Genomic DNA, 25,737 nt, shown 5'->3' with positions numbered 1-25,737 from the left:
GTAGAATTATGTTGTGGATAATATTGACCCATTGTATTTCATAATATATGTCTTGCATTATTCTTATTCCTGTTCATATGAAGTTGTCAAACCCAGGATCGCCAAATGTATGGTTGCCCCTCTTTGGGATGAGCAGTTTGGTAATATCCAGGACCTTGTCAAATTGTTTCCAGTAGGAGGAAAAATTGATTATATGAATCAGGTCTTTCTTTGGAGCAGTCCTGTTTCTCTACATAGAATGTATACAGACTATTGTTTTCCTGAACATAGTAGAAACAAAGAACAGGAGATAGCTTCCTTCTTGAGAAACCCAAGTCTGCCTTTCCGGAAAGTACTGTACCCAATAGAATCATAGAATATCAGGGTTGGAAGGGACCTCAGGAGGTCATATAGTCCAACCCCCTGCTCAAAGCAGGACCATTTCCCAACTAAATCATCCCAGCCAGGGCTTTGTCAAGCCTGACCTTAAAAACCTCTAAGGAAGGCAATTCCAACACCTCCCTAGATAATCCATTCCAGTTCTTCATCACCCTCCTAGTGAAAAAGCTTTTCCTAATACCCAACCTAAACCTCCCCCACTGCAACTTCAGAGCATTACTCCTTGTTCTGTCTGGAACAGTCTAGATCCATCCTCTTTGGAACCCCCTTTCAGGTAGTTGAAAGCAGCTATCAAATCCCCCCTCATTCTTCTCTTCTGCAGACTAAACAATCCCAGTTCCCTCAGCCTCTCCTCATAAATCATGTGCTCCAGCCCCCTAATCATTTTTGTTGCCCTCCCCTGGACTCTTTCCAATTTTTCCACATCCTTCTTGTAGTGTGGGGTCCAAAACTGGACACAGTACTCCAGATGAGGCCTCACCAATGTCGAATAGAGGGGAATGATCACGGCCCTTGATCTGCTGGCAATGCCCCTACTTATACAGCCGAAAATGCCGTTAGCCTTCTTGGCAACAAGGGCACACTGTTGACCCATATCCAGCTTCTCATCCACTGTAACCCCTAGGTCCTTTTCTGCAGAACTGCTGCCTAGCCATTTGGTCCTAGTCTCTAGCGGTGCATGGGATTCTTCCATCCTAAGTGCAGGACTCTGCACTTGTTCTTAGGTTGAACCTCATCAGGTTTCTTTTGGCCCAATCCTTTAATTTGTCTAGGTCCCTCTGTATCCTATCCCTACCCTCCAGCATATCTACCACTCCTCCCAGTTTAGTGTCATCTGCAAACTTGCTGAGGGTGCAGTCCACGCCGTCCTCCAGATCATTAATGAAGATATTGAACAAAACCGGCCCCAGGACCAACCTTTAGGGCACTCAGCTTGATACCGGCTGCCAACTAGACATGGAGCCGTTGATCACTACCCGTTGAGCCCGACAATCTAGCCAGCTTTCTATCCACCTTATAGTTCATTCATCCAGCCCATACTTCTTTAACTTGCCAGCAAGAATACTGTGGGAGACCGTATCAAAAGCTTTGTTAAAGTCAAGGAATAACACATCCACTGCTTTCTGCGTATCCATAGAGCCAATTATCTCCTCATAGAAGGCAATTAGGTTAGTCAGGCATGACTTGCCCTTGGTGAATCCATGCTGACTGTTCCTGATAACTTTCCTCTCCTCTAAGTGCTTCAGAATTGATTCCATGATTTTTCCAGGGACTGAGGTCAGGCTGACTGGCCTGTAGTTCTCCGGATCCTCCTTCTTCCCTTTTTTAAAGATGGGCACTACATTAGCCTTTTTCCAGTCATCTGGGACCTCCCTCAATCGCTATGAATTTTCAAAGATAATGGCCAATGGCTCTGCAATCACATACGCCAACTCCTTCAGCACCCTCGGATGCAGCGCATCCGGCCCCATGGACTTGTGCTCATCCAGCTTTTCTAAATAGTCCTGAACCACTTCTTTCTCCACAGAGGGATGGTCACCTCCTCCCCATGCTGTACTGCCCAGTGCAATAATCTGGGAGCTGACCTTGTTTGTGAAGACAGAGGTGAAAAAAGCATTGAGTACATTAGCTTTTTCCATGTCCTCTATCACTAGGTTGCCTCCCTCATTCAGTAAGAGGCTCACACTTTCCTTGACTTTCTTCTTGTTGCTAACATACCTGAAGAAACCCTTCTTGTTACTCTCAACATCTCTTGCTAGCTGCAACTCCAAGTGTGATTTGGCCTTCCTGATTTCACTCCTGCATGCCTGAGCAATATTTTTATACTCCTCCCTGATCATTTGTCCAATCTTCCACTTCTTGTAAGCTTCTTTTTTGTGTTTAAGATCAGCAAGGATTTCACTTTTAAGCCAAGCTGGTCGCCTGCCACATTTACTATTATTTCTACACATCGGGATGGTTTGTTCCTGCAACCTCAATAAGGATTATTTTAAATACAGCCAACTCTCCTGGACTCCTTCCCCCACTCATGTTATTGTCCCCGGGGATCCTGCCCATCACTTCCCTGAGGGAGTCAAAGTCTGCTTTTCTGAAGTCCAGGGTCCGCATTCTGCTGCTCTCCTTTCTTCCTTGTGTCAGGATCCTGAACTCAACCATCCTATGGTCACTGCCTCCCAGATTCCCATTCATTTTTGCTTCCCCTACTAATTCTTCCTGGTTTGTGAGCAGCATGTCAAAAAGAGCTCTGTCCCTAGTTGGTTCCTCCGGCACTTGCACCAGGAAATTGTCCCCTGCACTTTCCAAAATCATCCTGGATTGTCTATGCCAGGGCCGCCCAGAGGGGGGCCAGGGGGGGCAATTTGCCCCAGGCCCCGCAGGGACCCCATGAAAGTTTTTTGGGGCCCCTGGAGCGGGGTCCTTCACTCGCTCCAGGGGCCCCGGAAAACTCTCACGGAGCCCAGACCCCTGGAGCTTCTTCCACTCTGGGTCTTCAGTGGCAGGGGTTCCTTCTGCTCCGGGGCCGAAGAACCCCCCGCCGCCGAATTACCGCCGAAAACCCAGCTCTTCAGCGGCAGGTCCCGCTTCGGTGGTAATTTGGCGGCGGGGGGTCCCCGTCGCGGGTCTTCAGGGCACTTCGGCAGCGGGTCCCGGAGTGGAAGGACCCCCCCCCACCAAATTATCGCCGAAGCAGGGGCCCCCACCGCCGAAGACCCCAGGCCCCCTGAATCCTCTGGGCGGCCCTGGTCTATGCACTGCTGTATTGATCTCCCAGCAGATATCTGGGTGATTAAAGTCTCCCATGAGAACCAGAGCCTGAGATCTATCAACTTCTGTTAGTTGCCAGACGAAAGCCTTGTCCACCTCATTCCCCTAGTCTGGTGGTCTATAGCAGACTCCCACCACAACATAACCCTTGTTGCTCAGACTTCTAAACTTAATCCAGAGATGCTCAGGTTTTTCTGCAGTTTCATACCAGAGTGCTGAGCAGTCATACTGCTCTCTCACATACAATGCAACTCCCCCACCTTTTCTTCACTGCCTGTCCTTCCTGAACAGTTTATATCCATCCATGACAGTACTCCAGTCATGTGAGTGAACCCACCAAGTCTCTGTTATTCCAATCACATCATAGTTCCTTGACTGTGCCAGGACTTCCAGTTCTCCTTGCTTCTTTCCCAGGCTTCTTGCATTTATGTATAGGCACTTAAGGTAACTCACTGATTGTCCCACTTTCTCAGTATGAGACAGCAGTTCTCCCCTCTTGCACTCTCCTGCTCGTGCTTCCTCCCAGTATCCCATTTCCTCACTTACCTCAGGGCTTTGGTCTCCTTCCCTCAGTGAACCTAGTTTAAAGCCCTCCTCACTAGGTTAGTCAGCCTGCTTGTGAAGATGCTCTTCCCTCTCTTTGTTAGGTGGAGCTTGTCTCTGCCTAGCACTCCTCCTTCTCAGAACACTATCCCACGGTCAAAGAATCCAAAGCCTTCTCTCAGACACCACCTGCGTAGCCATTCATTGACTTCCACGATTCAACGGTCTCTACCCAGGCCTTTTCCTTCCACAGGGAGGATGGACGAGAACACCGCTTGTGCCTCAGACTCCTTTACCCTTCTTCCCAGAGCCACATAGTCTGCAGTGATCTGCTCAAGGTCATTCTTGACAGTATCATTGGTGCCCACGTGGAGAAGCAGGAAGGGGTAGCAATCCGACAGCTTAATGAGTCTTGGCAGTCTCTCCATCACATCGTGAATCCTAGCTCCTGGCAAGCAGCAGACCTCTCTGTTTTCCTGGTCGGGGCAGCAAATAGATGACTCAGTCCCCCTGAGGAGGGAGTCCCCGACCACCACCACCCGCCTCCTGCTCTTGGGAGTGGTGGTCCTGAAACCCCCATCCCTAGGACAGTGCATCTCATGCCTTCCAATCGGTGGAGTCTCCTTCTGCTCCCTTCCCTCAGATGTATCATCTAGTCCACTCTCTGCATTAGTACCTGGAGAGAACATGAAAATGGTTGCTCACCTATATCTCCATTGCTGGTACATGGACACTCCGCTTTCTTCCTCTGGAGGTCACATGCTGCCAAATTTCTTGACTGTCATTCTGTCCCTGCTGCACAGCCTGCTCTGATTCTTCAGAATGTTGTGCCCGTAGAAGCATATCCTGACATCTGTCCAGGAAATCTTCATTTTCTCTTATGCAACGCAGGGTCAATACTTGTTTCTCCAGACCTCATATCTTCTCTTCCAATATGGAGACCAGCTTGCACTTTGTACAGACAAAGTCGCTTCTGTCCTCCTTTCAGACAGATCCAAGTCACTTTCCACTGCTTCTCTCTCCTCCTCCTTGCTTTCTGGTTGTTATCTGCCCCTCTCTCTCATACACAGGTATACACAACTTCAACCAAGCAACCTCCAATCCCTGAATTTGCAATCAGTCTCCAGGGAAACCCTTCAGCCCACCTGGCTTAGCTTCTGCTCTAGCCTTATCAGGCTGGCTAGAGTGTCTTGGGCAGTGGTTTCTATTATTTCAGCTCTCAGTGCACAAAGGTACATTTAATTGTTCCTTCCATTTAGCCTGAATGAAGATTGCTTAGTACACTCATCAATTTTCACTGGGTCTATGATTGATCTGTAGATCAAAGATATGCATGATAGCAGCCTTCCAGCATAACAGCAGTCCTTTTGTACTTTATTTTTCTTTTAATATTTGTTTTTATTACATTAATATATTATCTGCTAAAGCTGGGCCCATGTCACAAAATTCAAATCTGAATTTCAAACCCCACAAAATCTGATGGTATTGAGATCCAAGGTTTTGGATCTGTAAGGGCTGCTTGTTGCTCAGCACTTTCAAAAACTATATTACTTATTTAGGTTTATAAGGATCTATTTTTGAAAATCTTCATCTAAGCTATTTAATAATAATACCCATCAACAATCCTTCTCCTAGTCTCAGCAAGCAACCTCCACACAAGATGACTGAAAGAAAAAAAAGGACTTAGCAGCATGCCCAGAAAGTACAAACTGGGGCTATGTCAGACCAGAGTTCTATAATTAACTGCCCCCTCAGGGAATATTGTAATTGCAGTCTACACAGAGGGAGAGAGAAGTTGCTATCTGTTTTGTGCTAATCTCTTTTCTAGATCAGTTCTGATTGACTGACATATTAACCCCTCGTGCGCATAGGTTAAAATCTGTACTTTCTATCTTTATCTGAATTTTGGCATGATATGTTTATTTGCTAATTGTTATTGTGATGGTCTGAATCATTGTCTGATTTTGAAATGCATTTGTTGTGTTTGGAACAGTATCTTGGGGGCTATATTCAGGGATTTTTTGTGTGTGTCTGTGTAAAATATCTGGCTGGCCTTCAAAACTGTAAACAATGCCAGAAGCCACCTGAGGTGAGAAAAATAATTGGCCTCTGAAAAAGTTCCTCAAAAATAGGGAGGTCTCCAACCTACCTGTTTTACTTTGTCTGGAAGGATTTATTAGAAAACTAACTGAACAAGCATCCTAAAGGTGTTTACTCAGAATATACATGGGAAGATGGGAAGAGGGGAAAAAAATCATTTCACATGCCTCAAGCTTCAGACAACTTCAGAAGGTAGACTTTAAAGTGGAAGACGGTACCTTTGAAATTCTGAGTATGTTACCATGCTACTTAGAAGGAAATTAAAAGACTGAATATCAAGGTATACTGACCTACGTTAAGCATTGAGTAAACCAGAACATATGGTACCATGGAGATTGTAGACTGATAGGAATGTAATTATGTGTCCCACTGCTAATTATACCAGGATAATAAGGTTAGAAGAGGGACCTACTGTTTAACATAATCATGAGATGTTTTGACACCTGAACAAGAAAGGGTAGCTAGACAAAGGACACAACATACAAATTCCCATAAGAGTCACAGAGAGAGGGGTTTAACACTGGGCCAATACCCCTGGAGACATGAATTAGTGTGAGTACCTGTCAGCAAAGTTGGACCCCAGAATTCTAAGAGTGAAAGATTTCTAATCCTGTTTAATAATCAGACAGCAACCAACAGAGTTATTTTGTCCAAGAAGGGGCAGGGGGACAGCCTCACTAGACTAGTTCTGACTTAATTTGCTTAACTTTTATTGGATTTTTTTTCTTTCTCCTATGAACATTGCTTAGTTAAGAGAACTGGAATTGACAGCTGTTAGCGGGATCAGTCACAAGCAGCAAGAAGAAAACCTGAAGCAGCACTGGCAACCCCATTAAATTACAGATCATGAGATTGGCTTACAAAATCATGAGATTTTTGGTATGAGCCTTGAAGGGTCAAAATCCAACCATAAATATAGATGCAAAAATGTGTATTTTCCACTTGCTGCGCAAAAGGAATTTCCCTTACCCTTGATTATCCCTGGGATGAGGGAGCTGACATTTGATCCTGCTTTTGTCTCCTACCCTCATCATTATCCTGTATACCCCACCCCCCAATCTCCGCCACATTTCCCTTCAACTTCTGAATCTGTCTCCTACTCCTGCTCATACCCTGCTCCACTTAGGCCTGGTCTACATTACGAGTTTATTTTGAATTTAGCAGCGTTAAACTGAATTAACACTGCAGCCGTCCACACAACGACTCCCTTTATTTCGATATAAAGGCTCTTAATATTAATATCTGTACTCCACCCCAATGAGGGGAGTAGCACTGAAATCAGTATTGCCATTTCGGATTAGGGATAGTGTGGCCACAATTCGATGGTATTGGCCTCCGGGAGCTATCCCACAGTGCACCATTGTGACCACTCTGGACATAAGAACATAAGAATGGCCGTACCAGGTCAGACCAAAGGTCCATCTAGCCCAGTATCTGTCTACCGACAGTGGCCAATGCCAGGTGCCCCAAAGGGAGTGAACCTAACAGGCAATGATCAAGTGATCTCTCTCCTGCCATCCATCTCCATCCTCTGATGAACAGAGGCTAGGGACACCATTCTTACCCATCCTAGCTAATAGCCATTTATGGACTTAGCCACCATGAATTTATCCAGTCCCCTTTTAAACATTGTTATAGTCCTAGCCTTCACAACCTCCTCAGGTAAGGAGTTCCACAAGTTGACTGTGCACTGTGTGAAGAAGAACTTTCTTTTATTTGTTTTAAACCTGCTGCCTATTAATTTCATTTGGTGACCCCTAGTTCTTGTATTATGGGAATAAGTAAATAACTTTTCCTTATCCACTTTCTCAACATCACTCATGATATTATATACCTCTATCATATCCCCCCCTTAGTCTTCTCTTTTCCAAGCTGAAGAGTCCTAGCCTCTTTAATCTTTCCTCATATGGGACCCTCTCTAAACCCGTAATCATTTTAGTTGCCCTTTTGTGAACCTTTTCTAGTGCTAGAATATCTTTTTTGAGGTGAGGAGACCACATCTGTACACAGTATTCAAGATGTGGGCGTACCATGGATTTATATAAGGGCAATAATATATTCTCAGTCTTATTTTCTATCCCCTTTTTAATGATTCCTAACATCCTGTTTGCTTTTTTGACCGCCTCTGCACACTGCGTGGACATCTTCAGAGAACTAACCACGATGACTCCAAGATCTTTTTCCTGACTCGTTGTAGCTAAATTAGCCCACATCATGTTGTATGTATAGTTGGGGTTATTTTTTCCAATGTGCATTATTTTACATTTATCCACATTAAATTTCATTTGCCATTTTGTTGCCCAATCACTTAGTTTTGTGAGATCTTTTTCTTCACAATCTGCTTTGGTCTTAACTATCTTGAGCAGTTTAGTATCATCTGCAAACTTTGCCACCTCACTGTTTACCCCTTTCTCCAGATCATTTATGAATAAATTGAATAGGATTGGTCCTAGGCCTGACCCTTGGGGAACACCACTAGTTACCCCTCTCCATTCTGAGAATTTACCATTAATTCCTACCCTTTGTTCCCTGTCCTTTAACCAGTTCTCAATCCATGAAAGGACCTTCCCTTTTATCCCATGACAGCTTAATTTACGTAAGAGCCTTTGATGAGGGACCTTGTCAAAGGCTTTCGGGAAATCTAAGTACACTATGTCCACTGGATCCCCTTTGTCCACATGTTTGTTGACCCCTTCAAAGAACTCTAATAGATTAGTAAGACATGATTTCCCTTTACAGAAACCATGTTGACTATTGCTCAACAGTTTATGTTTTTCTATGTGTCTGACAATTTTATTCTTAACTATTGTTTCAACTAATTTGCCCAGTACCGACGTTAGACTTACCGGTCTGTAATTGCTGGGATCACCCCTAGAGCCCTTTTTAAATATTGGCGTTACATTAGCTAACTTCCAGTCATTGGGTACCGAAGCCGATTTAAAGGACAGGTTACAAACCTTAGTTAATAGTTCCGCAACTTCACATTTAGTTCTTTCAGAACTCTTGGGTGAATGCCATCGGGTCTCGGTGACTTGTTAATGTTGGGTTTATCAATTAATTCCAAAGCCTCCTCTACTGACACTTCAATCTGTGACAGTTCCTCAGATTTGTCACCTACAAAAGCCAGCTCAGTTCAGCAATCTGAACTTGGATGCACTGGCCAGGTAGACAGGAAAAGCCCCGTGAACTTTTGAATTTCATTTCCTGTTTGCCCAGTGTGGAGCGCTGATCAGCACAGGTGACCATGTAGTCCCAGAATCAAAAGAGAGCTCCATCACGGACCGTACGGGAAATACTGAATCTGATCTCTGTATGAGGAGATGAATCTGTTCTATCAGAACTCCGTTCCAATAGACGAAATGCCAAAACATTTGAAAAAATCTCCAAGGCTATGATGGACAGAGGCCACAACAGGGACTCGATACAGTGCTGCGTGAAACTTAAGGAGCTGAGACAAATGTACCAGAAAGCCAAAGAATGAAATGGATGCTCACAGAGGGAGGGGCGACTGACGACTGTAGCTATCCCACAGTTCCCGCACTCTCTGAAAACCATTTGAATTCTTGGCTGAGCTCCCAAAGCCTGAAGGGTCAAAAACATTGTTGCGGGTGGTTCAGGTATATGTTGTAAACCCCCTCCCCCTCCTCCATCTGTGAAACCAAAGGGAAAAAAATCATTTCTAGCCTTTTTTCAATGTCACTGTATGTCTACTGGATGCTGCTGGCAGATGCGGTGCTGCAGCATCTTTCCCTTGCCTTGTGGACGGCAGACGGTGCAGTATGACTATCTGTCATTGTCATCCCATGAGTGCTCCTGGCTGGCCTCAGTGAGGTCAGCCGGGGGCACCTTGGCAAAAATGGGAATGACTTCCGGTCATTCTCTTCTTTAAGTTTTGTCTCCTGGAGATTCATTCCTGCCTGGAATATCATAGCATCTAGAGGCTGCCCTCTCCTCTCCTCCCCCCTTTGATTTCTGCTTGCAGAGGCAATAAAGTCAGTGTTGTTTCTTATTCATGTATTCTTTATTACTTCATCACACAAATGGGGGGATAACTGCCACGGTAGCCCAGGAGGGGTGGGGGAGGAGGGAAGCAATGGGTGGGGTTGTTGCAGGGGCACTCTCTAGAATGGCATGCAGCTGATCATTTCTGCGGGATGTCTGGGGCTCTGACCCGGAGTGGCCATTTGCCTCTCTGGTTCTTTAGTAGGCTTGCCCCATATTCTAGGCAGGACTGACTCTCCCTTTAGACAAAACTTAAAGAAGAGAATGACCTGGGGAGTCATTCCCATTTTTGTCCATGCGCCCCTGGTCGACCTCACCGAGGCCGGCCAGGAGCACCCATGACAGCAGCAGACAGTACAGTATGACTGGTAACCATCATTGTCAACTTCCAAGGCCGCAGACAGTACAGTAGAGCTGGTAACCGTCTTTGCTAACTTGCAAAAGGCAAGGGGATGCTGCTGTGTAGCACTGCAGTACTGCGTCTGTCAGCAGCATCCAGTAGACATATGGTGACAGTGAAAAAAGGCTGAACAGGCTCCATGGTTGCCGTACTATGGCATCTGCCAGGGCAATCCAGGGAAAAGGGCGCAAAATGATTGTCTGCCGTTGCTTTCACAGAGGGAAGATTGACTGACGACATTTACCCAGAATCACCCGCGATACTGTTTTTGCCCCATCATGCATTCGGATCTCAACCCAGAATTCCAATGGGTGGGGGAGACTGCGGGAACTATGGGATAGCTATGGGATAGTTACCCACAGTACAACGCTTTGGAAATCGACGCTAGCCTCGGTACATGGATGCACACCGCCAAATTAATGTGTTTAGTGTGGCCGCGTGCACTCGACTTTATACAATCTGTTTCCAAAAATCAGTTTCTGTAAAATCGGAATAATCCCGTAGTGTAGACATACCCTGAGACTCCTCAAGCTCCTTTTACAGTATCTCTGCTGCTCCTCACAGACCCTGTGCCCTAATAATGTTTAGTCGAGCTCTTCCCAAATTGTAGAGTTTTAGCCACTTTACCTGTGGGCCTGGGTTCAGTCTCACTGAAAACAGTGAGAGGTGACAACCATCTTTATTATAGGACTGCCCCCCTTCCATAAGCAGACAGATTATAATGAAATTAAAGCCAAGCTGCTGGCTTAGGCCTCACAGACAGTAAAGGGTTAAAATAGCCACTTTGAATAAGGGAAAATGTGTGATTTGGCAGCCAGTCATCACCTTTTGATAAGAAAGATTAAAAAAACCCCCACCCAAATCACTAGAGTTTGCAATATTGCAGAAGTCAGACCACAGACAGAGGTGATAATATCAGCTTGCACTTTCTCCCAAGAGCTCAAAAGGGGGAGGGAGCTTATTTCTACAGAAGTACCAGCAGACTGACCAGTCATTGGGAAAGCCTAAAATGCAAACTAAAGGCCAGAAGAAAGGTCAAATGTTAGGTTACAATTGTTACATATTCAGCAATGACATTATAGTCAGCATCATAGAAAACATGGAGGAAAAAACAGTCCCAACCCCAGGAGCTTATAGTGCAAGAAGATAAACAAAAGACAAGAGTTCAAACACATAAAGAACTGGGAGTAACATTCTGTCCTCCATTGTAGTCAATGGAAAAATTCCCACTGACTTCAATGGAGGCAAGATTTCACACTGGCTGACCTTTCCAGCTCATGCTGCTGCAGGCAGGGAACAGTAGGCTAGCCACTCTCCATCTACCAGGGAAGATACCCGGTGGATCAGGGAGTAAGAATGGAGTCAGTCTTCAGACCAGACATAACCAGGACAGAATGAGTTGGCCATCGACTGCATCTGGAAAAGTTAAAAAAGTTTAGTTAGGTGATCTGAATTCTTCTGAAAACACTGTAGGGCCACTAGCCCTTCCTCACCATTAGACAATGAAAGAAGAGTGAAAGTTGCAAAGAAGTCTGGGCCTCTTGAGGGGGAGAGATAGAGAGGAACCAGTAGGAAAAGAGAGAGATAGTAGGGCTTTCAGGTTTCACTGGGCTTGCTTAAGGTTCACTTGGAATTCTGGAATGTGAGGAAATTCAGCAATAAAACAGCTCCCACAGGTTGCTTGATCATATGAGCTAAACTCTACAAAAGGTTACGCTACATCATTGCACACTGAAATTGGTAGGTTTCACAGAGCTATAAAATTAACTCATGCCATCAGATTTCTCCTAATATTTTAAGTATAAGTGAGACAGACTCCTGATTAATTTTTTCTTATGAAGCTCTAAGTGCATGAACTTATAGTGCTTACAACTAGCTATTATGCGCTAAATTTCTAATGCATTTCTCAAAAGATAAATTATAGTTTGCTTAGTTGACGCTCCTAATAAATGTCCATTTTGTGATTGTCCTAAACCTATGACTAGTCTTTTAAAATCCCTTAACTCTTTGACATGATTGATACACATTTTTTATATTGATTTGAATAAAGTTACATACACTGAATTGGCTGTGTTTGGTGAGTTGGATTCCTCCCTTTTGCCTTGCTGAGGTATTGCTTCTGTCTTAATTTAAAAATGGCAGACATAATAGTTCAGTAAATATTAATTCCCACAAGTGAGATTCCACGTAGGTGAAAATGTCGGCCCTCACAGAGTGCAGTGCAGGCTGAGCACATTATCTTCTGTGTAATCTATTTATTGTTTTACAGTATAAATGTTTGATATTTGCCTCCTGCAAAATCTTCATAGGTATACAAGACATAAGTAAACTGTATTTTAAACAACTTTATATAGGAATTTAATATTTTTATTTCTCTTTCATAAAATAAAGACAATAAGGGTGATTCATAGTAAGGATAGTGAGCTGGTTGCAAGAAGGGATTCTTACTAGCACTGGCAAAAAGAAATAAAAATAAAATATAAAATTGAAATTTAACGAAAAAAGGGACAAACTTTTCTCAAAAAACATCCAATTTATCAACCGGCTTTAATTGTTTTTTTTTCCCAGAAACACTCCAATATCTCTTGGCTGTTTGGTATTTCTCTTTCGTTGGTTTGCTTCCTGTTAGACATTTTTTTCTACATCCTAATGCAATTTTATTTCAGAATGTATATGTTTGTTGACCTTCAGGAATTAGAGTAAAAGATTGCCTACTGGGGCTAAATTGGTGAGATGCATTAGTTTAATTGACCTGGGAGCAAAAATGTTTGATGCTGCTGGATTCTTGTTTACACAATGGTTACCATTAGAACTACCATTGCTGCAGATGAACCGGTGGAAATTGTTATGTTAAAATTCCTTAATGTCTATACATTCTTTTGGTGTCTTTTTCCCCCCTTACACAATTTTATATATAACTTTTCATTCTTTTAAAATGCTTTGGTTGATATTTTTGCATAAAATCCCTTTCTACCATTGACTTTTCTCCTCCTTTCCTCTCACTGGGCTTGATCCAAAGCTCATTCAAGTGAATAGAAAGACTCATTTTCTTCAATGGACTTTAGATGATGCCCTATCTCTGAATCTCTCACCCCCATCCTCTCTCTCCAGTGCATTTCTCTCACCATTCTTGGTGATTTTCTTCTCCCCATACACATCTTTGGTCACATTTCTCATGTCCTTATGAAATGAAAGCTGGAGTATGTGACTTGCTCAATACCCAATAGCAGGTATATTCAGTTTGTTTGAAGAATGGGAATGTGACACAGGGCCTGATCCGGATCCAATGAAGCCAGTGGGAGTTTTACCATTGGTTTCAACAGGAACAGGATCAAACCCAAAGTGAATCTCTGGGTTTCACCTGCCAAATGCAGGTGAGCTGTCAGCTTGGCAAATGTGTTTATTATCTAGCAGAGACTTTTTGTTTGTTTGTTTGTTTGTTTGCTGTCACTGAAGTTAGAAAGAAAGAACAAGACAGTAAAGTAGTGAGCTAGAGAGCTTTCAAAGACAGACATTCATTCATTTTGTTTTTGTTTCAAAGAGACAACATTAATGGACGCATTTAATACAAAAGATGAAAAAGGATTTTTTTTTCTCTTGCAATGAAAATGTACATTTCATTGTTTAGGAAATTCACATTTTGCCTACCTTGAATCATATCTTCCGTATTCTCCATTTTCTCACCTCACAGCTACCAACTCAATCTGAATAAATATCTGCATAAATATAGAAGGGAAAAGTCAGTTTCCAGAGAGCCTGAAGAAACACTAAGGGCAAGAATGGCATCTGCATCAATACCATAAGCAGGAAATGAGTTAGTACCTCATTTATTGTCAAAACAGACCATATGGGAAGCATTATGTGTGTCATCAGACCGGGGTGTTAATTAAGGCAAACAAATCTATTTGTAGACTAGTGGAAGTAATACTTTTAATACTGACAAACCTAAACACAGAGCAAAGACTTTTTCACATGTTTGGAACTGAGAATCTAGCTGTGTAAAAATTCAGGGCCCCATTCTGAGGTTTTTAATCAAATGGGTTAATTATAACATAGAAATCAATGGAACCGCTTGTGTGCTTAAGAATTTGGTGTTCCTATGTCCTAATCTTTATTTGCAAAGCCTTTCATTTGCAAACATTCGGCCCAGTCCTGCAAACCTTTCATCACATGAGTGATTCTTACTCATGTGAATAATCCAATCGTCTTCAGTAGGTTTTGTCACCTGAGTTAGAGTTTGCATGATCAGACTAATAGTGCAAACAATGTGTTAATCAGAGGATAAAATGTTAATAGCCTCAGAGGAGATGGCTGACATTAAGAAAAAGGAATTATTCACACTATGCAGACATCATTTATTTGTATCAAATATTTAATGTGGTATCTTTAGACAAGACTTAAAGCAGGGCAGCTTGCATGGAATTGCAGATCCAGTGGTGCTGGGGTTGGGAGATAAATTGATTGATGAGGAAGGTACAATACAAAATACTTTAAATAAGCTACTTGAACATTACAAGTTTGTTTTAAAGTGGTAAATTTCCATTTTGGGACACTGGCAAATAGACTCGGATACTGTTTTATATCTTATACCTCAGACTTCGGTTAAGGAGTTGGAATGTTGAAGACAAGTAAAAGCTCCTGTGTGCTGATCCTCACCGTCGACTAACATAATTTTCAGTGGGGCTGAACACCCACAATTCTGGTAAAGTCAATGGAAGCTGCAGGTATCTAGTACATTCTGACCCTATACATATTTACTGTTTTCATTCTCTCCTCCCCCAACTAATATAATTCTTGCCTTTATTTTTCACCTTACTACTGAGTCCTTGACTATTTCAAAGGGCCACCATACCCTACCATTGGCTTGATCCCCACTTCCCCCATCAGCCTCACTTTCTAGAGTTTTATAATTGCAATCTGTCTATGGTTTTATTTTGTTCCCATTGATGTTGATAGGAGTTTTGCCACTCACTTGACTGGGGGGTAGGTCTTTAGTTTTGTATCCAGCTGAAACTCCTGCTGAGTTAGAAAACTGAATACTTCACTCTTGAATAAGAGAATTTGTAAGTTATCAACTTCACTTTTTGATTAATCTTTACAGGAAGAAGGTGAGGAATATTTTAAAAAGAGATGATTATGTACCTTTAGGTAAAAGTTAAATCTTGCTTCCCGAGCACTTTGAGGCATTTTTTAATAGGCATATTGTTTGTTCTATATATGCTGGTAACTTTAACTCGTATTGTGTAAGTTAGGAGACTAACAATAAAACTACAAGTATGAATCAACAGAAAGGTCTTTTTCTTCCCCTTTGTTTTATTCCTATGCTGAGCTATTCTTCAAAGTGTCTGTTTTCCTCTTCATCTTGGGGCAGAACATCTGTTGCTCATCAGAATATTAGGTCAATCTTCTTATAAAAATGTATTTTGTAATTTAAAGATTTCCTAATTCCTTTCCCTGCTGAAAATCTTGCCATTATCACTTTTGGTTGGATAATTACCATAGGTACAAATGGTAAACACCAGTCTTGAATTTTTCATGTAATAAGTTGGCTGATCAAACTCCCAAAAGTTAGATAATATATGAGTCCCATGTATTTCAAACAGTCATAGAAGTTAATTATTACATACTTAATGGGAGAAAGAATAGAAAGCAAAATGTATTACTTTATGTGTATTTTCCTTTGCATGTTACAAAAAAGCTGATATTACAGCAGCTCATTCTTGTGTTAGGACCATAATCTATCACACTATTTTTAATTAGGTATATTACAATGATTCTTTGTGGAATCAGTCTTTTTCCCTTCCCTCATCATACACTCTTCCTGTTTCTTTCCACCTTTCTCAGCTACTATTTGGTATATATCCCTTGTCCTCAAACAATTACTCACTCAAGGTCTGATCCAAAGTCCATTGAATTTGGGAAAGATTCCAAGTGATTTCATGATGCTTTTGATTAGGTTCCAATTTTCTTTCAGATTCATTTAATTGAAACATTATGGAATTTTTCAAGAGTTTTTATCGAAAAATGTCATGAAATCTTGAGTGTCCCACACATTTGCAGAGAGGAAATGGATGCTCATCCCACACCCACATCTTCAGCTTGTCAGTAGATGGGCACTTATGTTGACCTGTGGCTCACAATTTATGCAGATAATATAATAATAGGAGATATACCTATCTCCTAGAACTGGAAGGGACCTTGAAAGATCACTGAGTCCAGCCCCCTGCCTTCACTAGCAGGGCCAATTTTGCTCCAGATCCCTAAGTGGCCCCCTCAAGGATTGAACTCACAACCCTAGCTTTAGCAGGCCAATGCTCAAACCACTGAGCTATCCCTCTCCCAGATCTGTTTGTCTTGTTCATATGTAGGTGCTATGCCTGACTTTCTCAATTCTTTTCTCATTTAAATTTAAGATGGTAAGATGGCTGTCCCTTAAAGGCCTAAGACTAACCTCTGTGGCAAACATGACAAAAGACTAGATTGCAGAGGCAGGCCTCACTACAGAGCCCAATTTCTTAAAGAAGATTAACAAAGATGAAGATTCTGAAATTGTTGAGCACGCTGACCCTTATCTAGCAAAGCACTTAAGTACATGCTTAACCTTGAATGCTTGAATTTTTTCATTGACTACAAAGTTAAACACTTACTTAAGTGTTTTGCTGGATTAGGATCAGTACGTTCAGCATTTTGCAGGATCATTCACTGGTTCTCCAAGCCTATTTTCCAGGACATGTTCAGTCGCGGAGGCAACATGTTTTGTAGGAATTCAGATAAGACATTTTTTCTCTACATTCTCAGGCAATCCTGGGATCTTCAGATTACAACACCGTGATCTGTTTTCTAGGTCCAACACTTTTTCCTGAAGGGCTTTTGTCAGGCCAGTTTCCTATTAAAATCAATGGAAATACTTCTATTGATTTCAGTTGGTTTTGGATCTGCCCCTATGGCCTCTGATACGGTTTTAAGAAATCAGAACCTTTCTTCCTTATTCCCTCTGCCTCTTAGCTTAGCTAACAGTCTCTTCTCAGTGAGGAGCAGACCACTGTTTCTCTCAGCTTTTTTTTTTTTTTTTTTTTGAGAATTTTGCTCTGAAATGTGGAGGTCTTGATGCTATATCCCTGTAAGTTGAGATGCCTTTTTAAGTGACATCGAGGAGTGGAGAGCCTGTCACAAAGCTCAGAATCAAGCCATCATCTTCTTGCTCCAATGGACTATCAAACACACACTGTTTAAAGGATCCAAACATCTCCAAAATAAGTTGCTCCTTTTCATTGTATTTTAAACATTTCAACAAAAAAGGCATGAAGTGTTCACTCTGACCAAACTTTGGATTCTTACACCCATAAAACAGTTATATTTATCAACTCCAATTCTGTATGGCATAAGGGAATATAGTGACAGACAAATGATCTGAATAATTAATGTTAAACTTCCCACATTATATGACTCAACATCTGGCACATTTACAAGAGAAAAACATTAGAATTTTTATGAGCGTCTGCACTCCTTCACTGTAAATAACATTTATGATCCTAACATACTGACACATTTGCTTATCTGTTACTCAGTCTCCTCTTGGGGTAACATTACTGGGAACAAAAATTTCCTTGTCACTTAGTCAGGTAGGAATGGTTTTATTGACAAACACTGTCCACACATGCATATGTGCTATAACATGGACAACTGTCAAATATGTCTTTCTTTGACTGATTTGTGATTTAGTCAAATGACAATCTAATATTAATTATAATAAAATATTACAATATAACTTAGAATTTTAATATTCTTGTACCGAGTGGGATAAGTTTTTAACCTGTCATAACAAATATGAAAAGTTTCTCTGTGAAGAGAAGGAGGAGCTGGACATAAACATAGGAATTAAAAGTGACATAATATCTGTGAGCAATCTAAGGATATATCCAGAAATCCCACTGTTAGCTTCAGCTCATGTAAATGTATGCACTGTGCTGCCCCTTACGCATAGAATGTCATGGCATATTTACTATACAGCAGGTGAATTCTCACTCACTTTTCTATCCCATTCCAAAATTCCCATGCCAACCTAATAAAGCCTAATATATATATTTTAAAAGGCAAAAGAGAAATAGCTTTATTTTTAGAGATGAACAAGTAATTCATTCTGAATAGTTTATTTAATTAATGCAGCCTCATCTTCTGTTTATGAATTATCTGTTTAAAGCCTACAATTTACCAGATAGTCAAATTAATTTGGCATTCATTATTATTCTCCAAATAATCTTTGTGGCTGATTCTTGTTCTGTAACCGTTCGTGAGCAGTTAGCTGTAGTTTTGAAATTCCAGATATGTTAGATTTGACTGGATAAAAAGGTCTCGCCTAGTAGTTTTTAGGTATGCTTATATTTCCATATTGGATGAGTGCAACAGAATCAGATTTCTTGTGCAAACAGATTTCCACTTGAAAATTTGCTTACCACAAATACACTCTAATATTAACTTAAACATCTTATTGCCATGGACATTCATTTCAGTAATTTACTTAAAAAGAGGGAGCACTAAAGGTGCACAAATGCAGGTGAAGCCAGAGAAATGTTGTTTTTTTAATTCAAGTAAATATGCATGAAAAATCTCCTTTTCTTTCTTTCTTTCTTTCTTTCTTTCTTTCTTTCTTTCTTTCTTTCTTTCTTTCTTTCTTTCTTTCTTTCGTTCTTTCGTTATCATATAAACTCCATGGGACAGGGACCATGGAATACATGCACACACTTATGGTATAAACAATTGTTTCATAATAATGAATAGTCATGCACCATGATTGCAATGACTAAGATTTCATAAAATAAGTAGCCAAAAAATTTTAACTGACATATAGAGTATCTTTCTACACTTATTTTGGTCTCATCAGAGGTCGATATGAGCTTGCCTGGCCATGAAACATGAATCATTGAGGGCTAGTGTATGTGATTAGTGATAAAAAGATTTAGAAAACTATGTGCGAGCACACACACAGAAACACTGAATAAAGAAAGGATTAACATCTACAAGTATCTGAAGGGTGTAAACCCCAAAGAGGGATAGAAATTATTTTGGGCTAAATCGTGGCATTATCAAGAGCCTTGAGTAAGAGGCAGCCTATAGATATGCTATTCCAGGGCTGCCCGGAGGGGGGGTAAAAGGGGGGCAAGTGGGGCAATTTGCTCCAGGCCCCAGGCCCCACAGGGGCCCCCACGAGAATATAGTATTCTATAGTATTGCAACTTTTTTTTATGGAAGGGGTCCCCGAAATTGCTTTGCCCCAGGCCCCCTGAATCCTCTGGGCAGTCCTGTGCTATTCCATACACAAATCAGAGACCAAAGGCCTTGCTCCAGAATAGAAATAAGCTATAGCAACTTACTCGGTGCTCCTGTCGGCCCACCTGTCTGCTTTCCAAGGACATTGTGGCTGGAATGTATACATTGGCACCAGGTTAAGGGCAAGAGGGAGAAGCTCCTTGCATCCTTTCCCCCTTTTGCCCACCCACGAAAGCTCATGCTCCAGTATGTCTGTTAGTCTATAAGGTGCTACAGGACTCTTTGCCGCTTTTAAGAAAGATTTAGTTCACATTACCATGCATACAAAATATTCATATAGTTAAGGGCCCAGATCCTCATCAGGTGTAAATCAGAGTAGCTTCCCTAATTTCAGTAGCACTAACTCTAATTTACACCAGCTAAGGTTAGGATCCCAGTACACAAAATCTGAAAGTACCCACAATGGAAAAACCTCATATTTCCCCCCAGAATCTAAAAGAAATAAAAGAAGATTAATAGAAAAATTGCTGAAGCAAGGGCTTCAACTCCACACATTTAGGGGAAATGTTGTCATGGATTGATAGAGAAGGAACACATTTCTTACTGCAATTTCCCTTTACTCAGTAATAACTTTATAGCTGAGTGAGCAGAAAAACACTAGTTTCAAATGGCATGTACAGTAGTTCCTTCCCTTGTCTTCCTTCCCAATTGGCTTTTAAATGAAAGCCTGTAGTAAACTTCCTCAGTACTTGTAATGTGCAATGGAGGGGCTGTAACAAAACATCTGGGTGGTATTGTATAACTTTATTAGGAAATGGAAAATTTCTTTTTTTTCTTTTTGCAATTTTTTTAACTGACTTTGTTGAGACAGTAGTACTATTCTGCTGTGCGTGAATACACACAGTTTCCCTTACTGCTTCTGTGGAGTGGTTTCTACAGGTGCCTGAAAACAGAGGCTAGCTTGAGACTTTCACATCCAAAGTCAGGCCCAAATTCTGTCTTCAATTAGTTTTGTGCATATCTTTTGTCTTTTATCCAGGCACAAATTAGGATGTAATTCGAAAACAGTGCCGTAGTATAAGCACAAGTGAAGGCAGTATTTGACTAGCACACTTTTATTACAGATAATTTGCGAGTGAAAACCAAAGAACCCAGTTGAACCTTCAGACCTGAGAGTCAGTTTGCAAGGCTAACTATTACCAAAAAACACATCTTTTTATTTGTAAAGTGAGTACATTTGACCTGAAAGTCACTGGTAAATTACAATGGAAACCCACAGGGCAATGGCATTATTACAAAGTCATCTTCAGAGTAGAATCACAGTGTAAGGTGGCATTACATGGTCTGACTAATCGAAATAGAAACTGATCAGTCAGATCCAGGAAACTCCATTTGAAGATAGGCATTGTTTGAATGAATTGAAATGTACAAAGTGTTATTCTGCTATATGAAAGCCCTGCCTATGGAAAGGCAGGGTGGGGTGAGAGGGAGAGAAGACATTTTTCTGTGAAGGAAATAACCTGATTCAAAACCCATTGAAGTCAGTGGAAAGACTCCCACAAACGTCAATGGGCTTTGGATCAGGCCCCTAATGCTTCATCTTGAGGTAAGGGATTTCTGTAGCAATATCTTTACCCACATTATAAACATAACAAGAAAATGTTACTACATAGAGGGAAAAAAGAGGTACTGCAGGCACCTGAATTTGATTCAGCCAAATTAGCAAGATTGACAGAGAGTTCAGGGGTGAGGTTATGTGATAATCGGGATTTTCAGAGCAGACTGAGTAGTCATGGTAGTAGAGACACAACTGAGTATAGAAAGAGGATCCAGGGAAAATGAGAAGGCTGTAGAAAGAAGATAAGAACCACAAGCAGCGGAAAAAAAAAAGATTTAAGAGGAAATGAGAGCAGCCTAACAGAAGACAAGATCAGCATTAGTTGAGATGGGTAGAGTGAGAAGGCCTGGAGGAAGGAGCACTGAGATATTGAGAAGTACTCATACGAAGAGTGATTGAATAGTTCAAGTGTCTACTAAGGCAAAGAGGTTCAGTACTGAGATTGCATCCCTGGAGATCATTCCAGCTATGGAACAAAGAAAAAGAGAGATTATTTTATGCATGGTTATTACTTAGTACACAAAATCAAAAGGAGCCATTGTTTTCCGAGTAACTTCTACAGGGAGTCAAAAAAGAAGCAAAGCAATTTCCCCTTCCTTCGCCATAACATTTATAAAAATGTTTTGAAAAACTTTAAATCAGTCAGTCTGCACTGCCTGGGGAGGTGGACTGCATTCATTACCATGGTATTTGAGCATATGATTCAGAGAAATGCCTAGAACTTTTTAAAAAGGAGATTAAAAACTAGCAACACTCCTCCATCAAAGCACACTTTGTGCCTCTTCAAGCTGCAATTTAACAATGAATTCTGATTACCGGAACTTAAACAAATAAAGCTATTCCAACAAAGACAGCTCAGGTTCCCCACCTTGACCCCATTTGTTTCTAATTATGTTGTGAGAAGAGTTGGGGTTATAGCAATGAACTTCCCATAACTGTGGATGGGCAGTAAGAAAGCTGTATGGCCATTAATGTTTATTATCAAGCTTTTAAGCAATGTAATAACTAAAGTGATCCAAGCTTTAAAACTCTCCAATGCCAGCTGGAGAATCAGAAAATGTGTATGAGGCTTTAATTAACTGTAAAGTCTGAAGTGAACTGCATTGCACGATACCTGGGGATTTTAATGAAGAACGTACATATGTTCTTTCTGCTAATTGAAGATGAGCTGCATTTTAAGGGATTACATCCCCTGAGGTTGTAGAGTCAGAGAGAGTGGAGGAAAGGCAAAGAATTTTAAAGGCCTAAAGTAAACTTTTACTAATGGTTTGCCCTTTGCAAGCAGTTTATTAGCAAGTTATCTTTGAATTGATTTACTAGATATATTAAGCATGCTATGTGGATTTTACCCAGAGATAAAACTATGATCCAGGGAAGAAGCTTGTTATTTTTGCACATCTCCAGAGAACTGTAATATCTAAGGGCTGCTGTTCAGCCCTGTGAGCCTGATGACAAGGACAGTTGCAGTCTTTGCACATGGAAATGCATACTGCTCCAAAGGGGTCTCAGGCATATTTCCTCCCTGAGCTTGGTCTTGTGCCAGAGACTCCAGCCTTTCTCTTCTCTCTGTTGTTCTTCATCTCCCCCCCTGCTTAGTCACTGGCACTATGGCAACTGGATAGAAAAAAATTACCTCAGTATCTTTGCCACATATTGGAAACTATCTGATAGGGAAGACTTCTGGCTCTATCTCCTGGATTAAAGAAGTCTTCCTGCCTCCCAGCTGCTCCTCCTGTGTATCTGTGTACACAGCATCTCCTGTATATCTGACTGGACCTGAGAGAGGGGTATGGAGAGGAAGCAAGAGAAGCAGTGGTATAGAGCAGAAACAAAGCTGCTTCATGCCTGAGAGAGAGCTGAGCAACCATTCATCCTCCAGACCCTTGGATCAATGGGGCCTAAGTTAGAGATAAAGGAGCAGCAGGAACAATAGATAAAATGTAGGAATACCTCACAAATGACCCTCATTTCAATGGATGTCCCTCATTTTCATCCCAAAGTTATTCAAGTCCCACACAAATTTTGTGTCCCCTCATTAAAAAGTGATGAAAGTGATGAACATCGGAAGTAAAGAATTATGGAAATGAGGAGAGAGAGCACTTTGTGCCCTGCATGAATACTTTATGTCCTTCATATTTGTTCTTTGTCAGACATTTGGGTCTTTTCCGGCTGACACTAGGCTGCTGCAGTGCTGTAGTGTAGATAATTACTACATCAACAGAAGGGGTTTTTCCATCATTCTAGTCAATCCACCCCGTTGAGAGCTGGTAACTAGATTGATGGAAGAGTTCTCCTGTTAATCGAGTCATGTCTACACCAGGGATTAGATTGGTTTAATTACATCTCACCAGGGCATGAATTTTTCACATTCCTGAGTGATGTAGCTAGGTCAACCAATGATTAGGTGTAGACCAGACCTAGGGTTGCCAGAAAAGAATTCCATTTCACGAAACATTTGGAGGTTTTGAAATAAGAGGATTGGAAAGTGTTCAAGAAAATTTGATTGTTTATAGCCCAGTGGTTAGGGCAGTGCCCTGGGATGTAGGAGATCCAGATTCAAGTCCCGTACTATGCCTGATTTGGGAGAGAACTGGTGTACTAAAGAGGGGGTAATAAAACTGATGTATTCATAAGGGGGTAATTGCTTGATTTGGGAGGTAGTCATTGAGTTGGGGCTGTAATACTGAAGTGGATTGCACACACCAATACATTATACAAATTATATATAGTTCTAGTGTAAGTTGCATACAAATTGCATGAAAATTTTGTGTACTTTTTCTCTTCAGCTGTTGGCTAAACCCACTTGGTAGGTCAGAGAGAGGAGTGTGGTGAACATCCTTTAAGATGACCTAGTCTTTTCTCCAGGCCAATCAGGATCTAAAATTATTTTACAGATGACTCCCTTGCACTCTGCCATAGAGGAACAAACTCCCCATGTGCCAGGTCACAAAACAATTTGGGCTGGCCACCCCTTTGACTGGACAGAGGAGTGACCGAGTCAAACTTCAATGGCATTGATACCACATAGCCAGAACCATGCTCGGGACTGCTCCAGCAGCTGTTGTACTGATTTAGAACAGGACCACTGCTTAAAAATGGTTATGCCATGCCCCCCACCCCAGCTCCATATCCTATGGAACTTTCAGCAAGTGCAAAAAACATAGATGGGGGGGCGGGGGCATTTTCCACCCTGTCCCTCCAATTGGTGTCACTGATTTGGATCTCAATAGAAACAGAGTTCAATAAAATATCCTAGAAAATATTGCCAAAATGTTCTCAAAAGTATGGTTGCTGAAACATAAATGGCCATATGAGAGAGAGAGAGAGAAAGAGAGAGAGAGAGATTGACAAAAATAATATTTTATTAACCAACACCACATTACTGAAGGTAAAGAAACTGAATAATGCTTTGTGTATGTTTGGTGCATAACATATTTAATGCCAGATCCTCAGATGATGTACATCAGTGTAGCTTCACTGAAGTTAGTGGAGCTACATTCATTTACAGCAGCTGAGAATTTGGTGCTTATACTACAAACTGTAAACAGAATTCCTATATTTCTTGTATCCTTATTGTCCCAAAGTAAAAATGGGAAAGAGTATGTGACTGAAGAGTGCTTCAGTAGGTGTCATCACTTCTCATGACCATGACCCTTCAATATTTACAGAATCTTCCCTTCTAGACTTCCACACAACCACTGGATCTTCATGCTGCTGTGCTTGTTAATGCTGTTGCTATTATTCTGTTGGCTTCCAAAATGCTAGCTTGTCAGGGAGACACTGTGGCCTCCAGGAATAAAGTCAACTCTTTTGTATTAATTATATTTATCTACAGATCTTAGACACAATTTTAAACACAATTCACTGCTTCTGATTGCTGGGCCATAAATGTACTTGTTTTATTGTCATGTTAGGTGCCAATTTGTTAGTTGGAGAGTGCTGAAGTTGAGAACATTTTCCATTCATTGCATCTCATCTAGAGAAGGAAGGGTATCCTTGAGCATCAGTGACTCTATCTCCAAGCAGGGACATATTTACATAGTGTTTACATACTGTAAATACTTATGTTCTCTTCATTAATCATGCATAAATTCTACACGCAGACTGGTATGAATATACTGAATTGAAAAGTTTGTTACTTGAGTTGTATAGAAAAATATAATTTGAATGTAGAGTCAACATGCTAAGCATTTTTATGCTAATAGATAATACCTTCCATTTATATCATTTGATTATTATTTAGATTGTGGTAAAACCCAAACTGTACTAAACATCTTCCAAACACAGAAGTCATAATCCTTCCTTCAAATTGCTTGCCACTTCAAAACAAATTTAAAAAATGGTCCAAAAAGACAGTTTGAAAGAAACGAACACAAATGAATGCAAATGGTAAGTCACAGGACTGTATGTATCAATCTAGTAAAAAATATTTTGTAACTCCTCCCGACACAATAATTATTTAATATTAAAACAATTAACAGGGTTTTGTTTTATGGGGACATTTGTTATGCATTTTTACACAAGGAACAGTAAAAAATAGCTTAGCTGACCATATTGTAGTGACAAAATAAACAGAGCCAAAAGTAAAGAACTGGATTCTGATCTTACTTTCCTCAGTTTTACTCCTGATTTACACTAGCAGAAGCAGAATCTGGCTCCATGT

The 25,737-nt window shown here is 41.1% G+C and overlaps 1 long non-coding RNA gene across 2 annotated transcripts in view; it reads right to left on the bottom strand.

The window, feature by feature from the left end:
* Nucleotides 1–11,376: 11,376 nt before the first annotated feature.
* Nucleotides 11,377–25,737, bottom strand: part of LOC123364862 — a 34,206-nt gene continuing 19,845 nt past the window's right edge. For both annotated transcript variants that reach the window (XR_006577316.1, XR_006577317.1), the window contains exons 4-5: nucleotides 13,838–13,905; nucleotides 11,377–11,605 (exon numbers count right to left, since the gene is read on the bottom strand). This is a non-coding gene — a long non-coding RNA (uncharacterized LOC123364862). The remainder of the gene's footprint in view (nucleotides 11,606–13,837; nucleotides 13,906–25,737) is intronic.

This window comes from Mauremys mutica, chromosome 2 (genome assembly GCF_020497125.1).
Source record: "Mauremys mutica isolate MM-2020 ecotype Southern chromosome 2, ASM2049712v1, whole genome shotgun sequence".
NCBI classification, from domain to species: domain Eukaryota; kingdom Metazoa; phylum Chordata; order Testudines; family Geoemydidae; genus Mauremys; species Mauremys mutica.
This window is presented reverse-complemented; position numbering and strand designations above follow the sequence as displayed.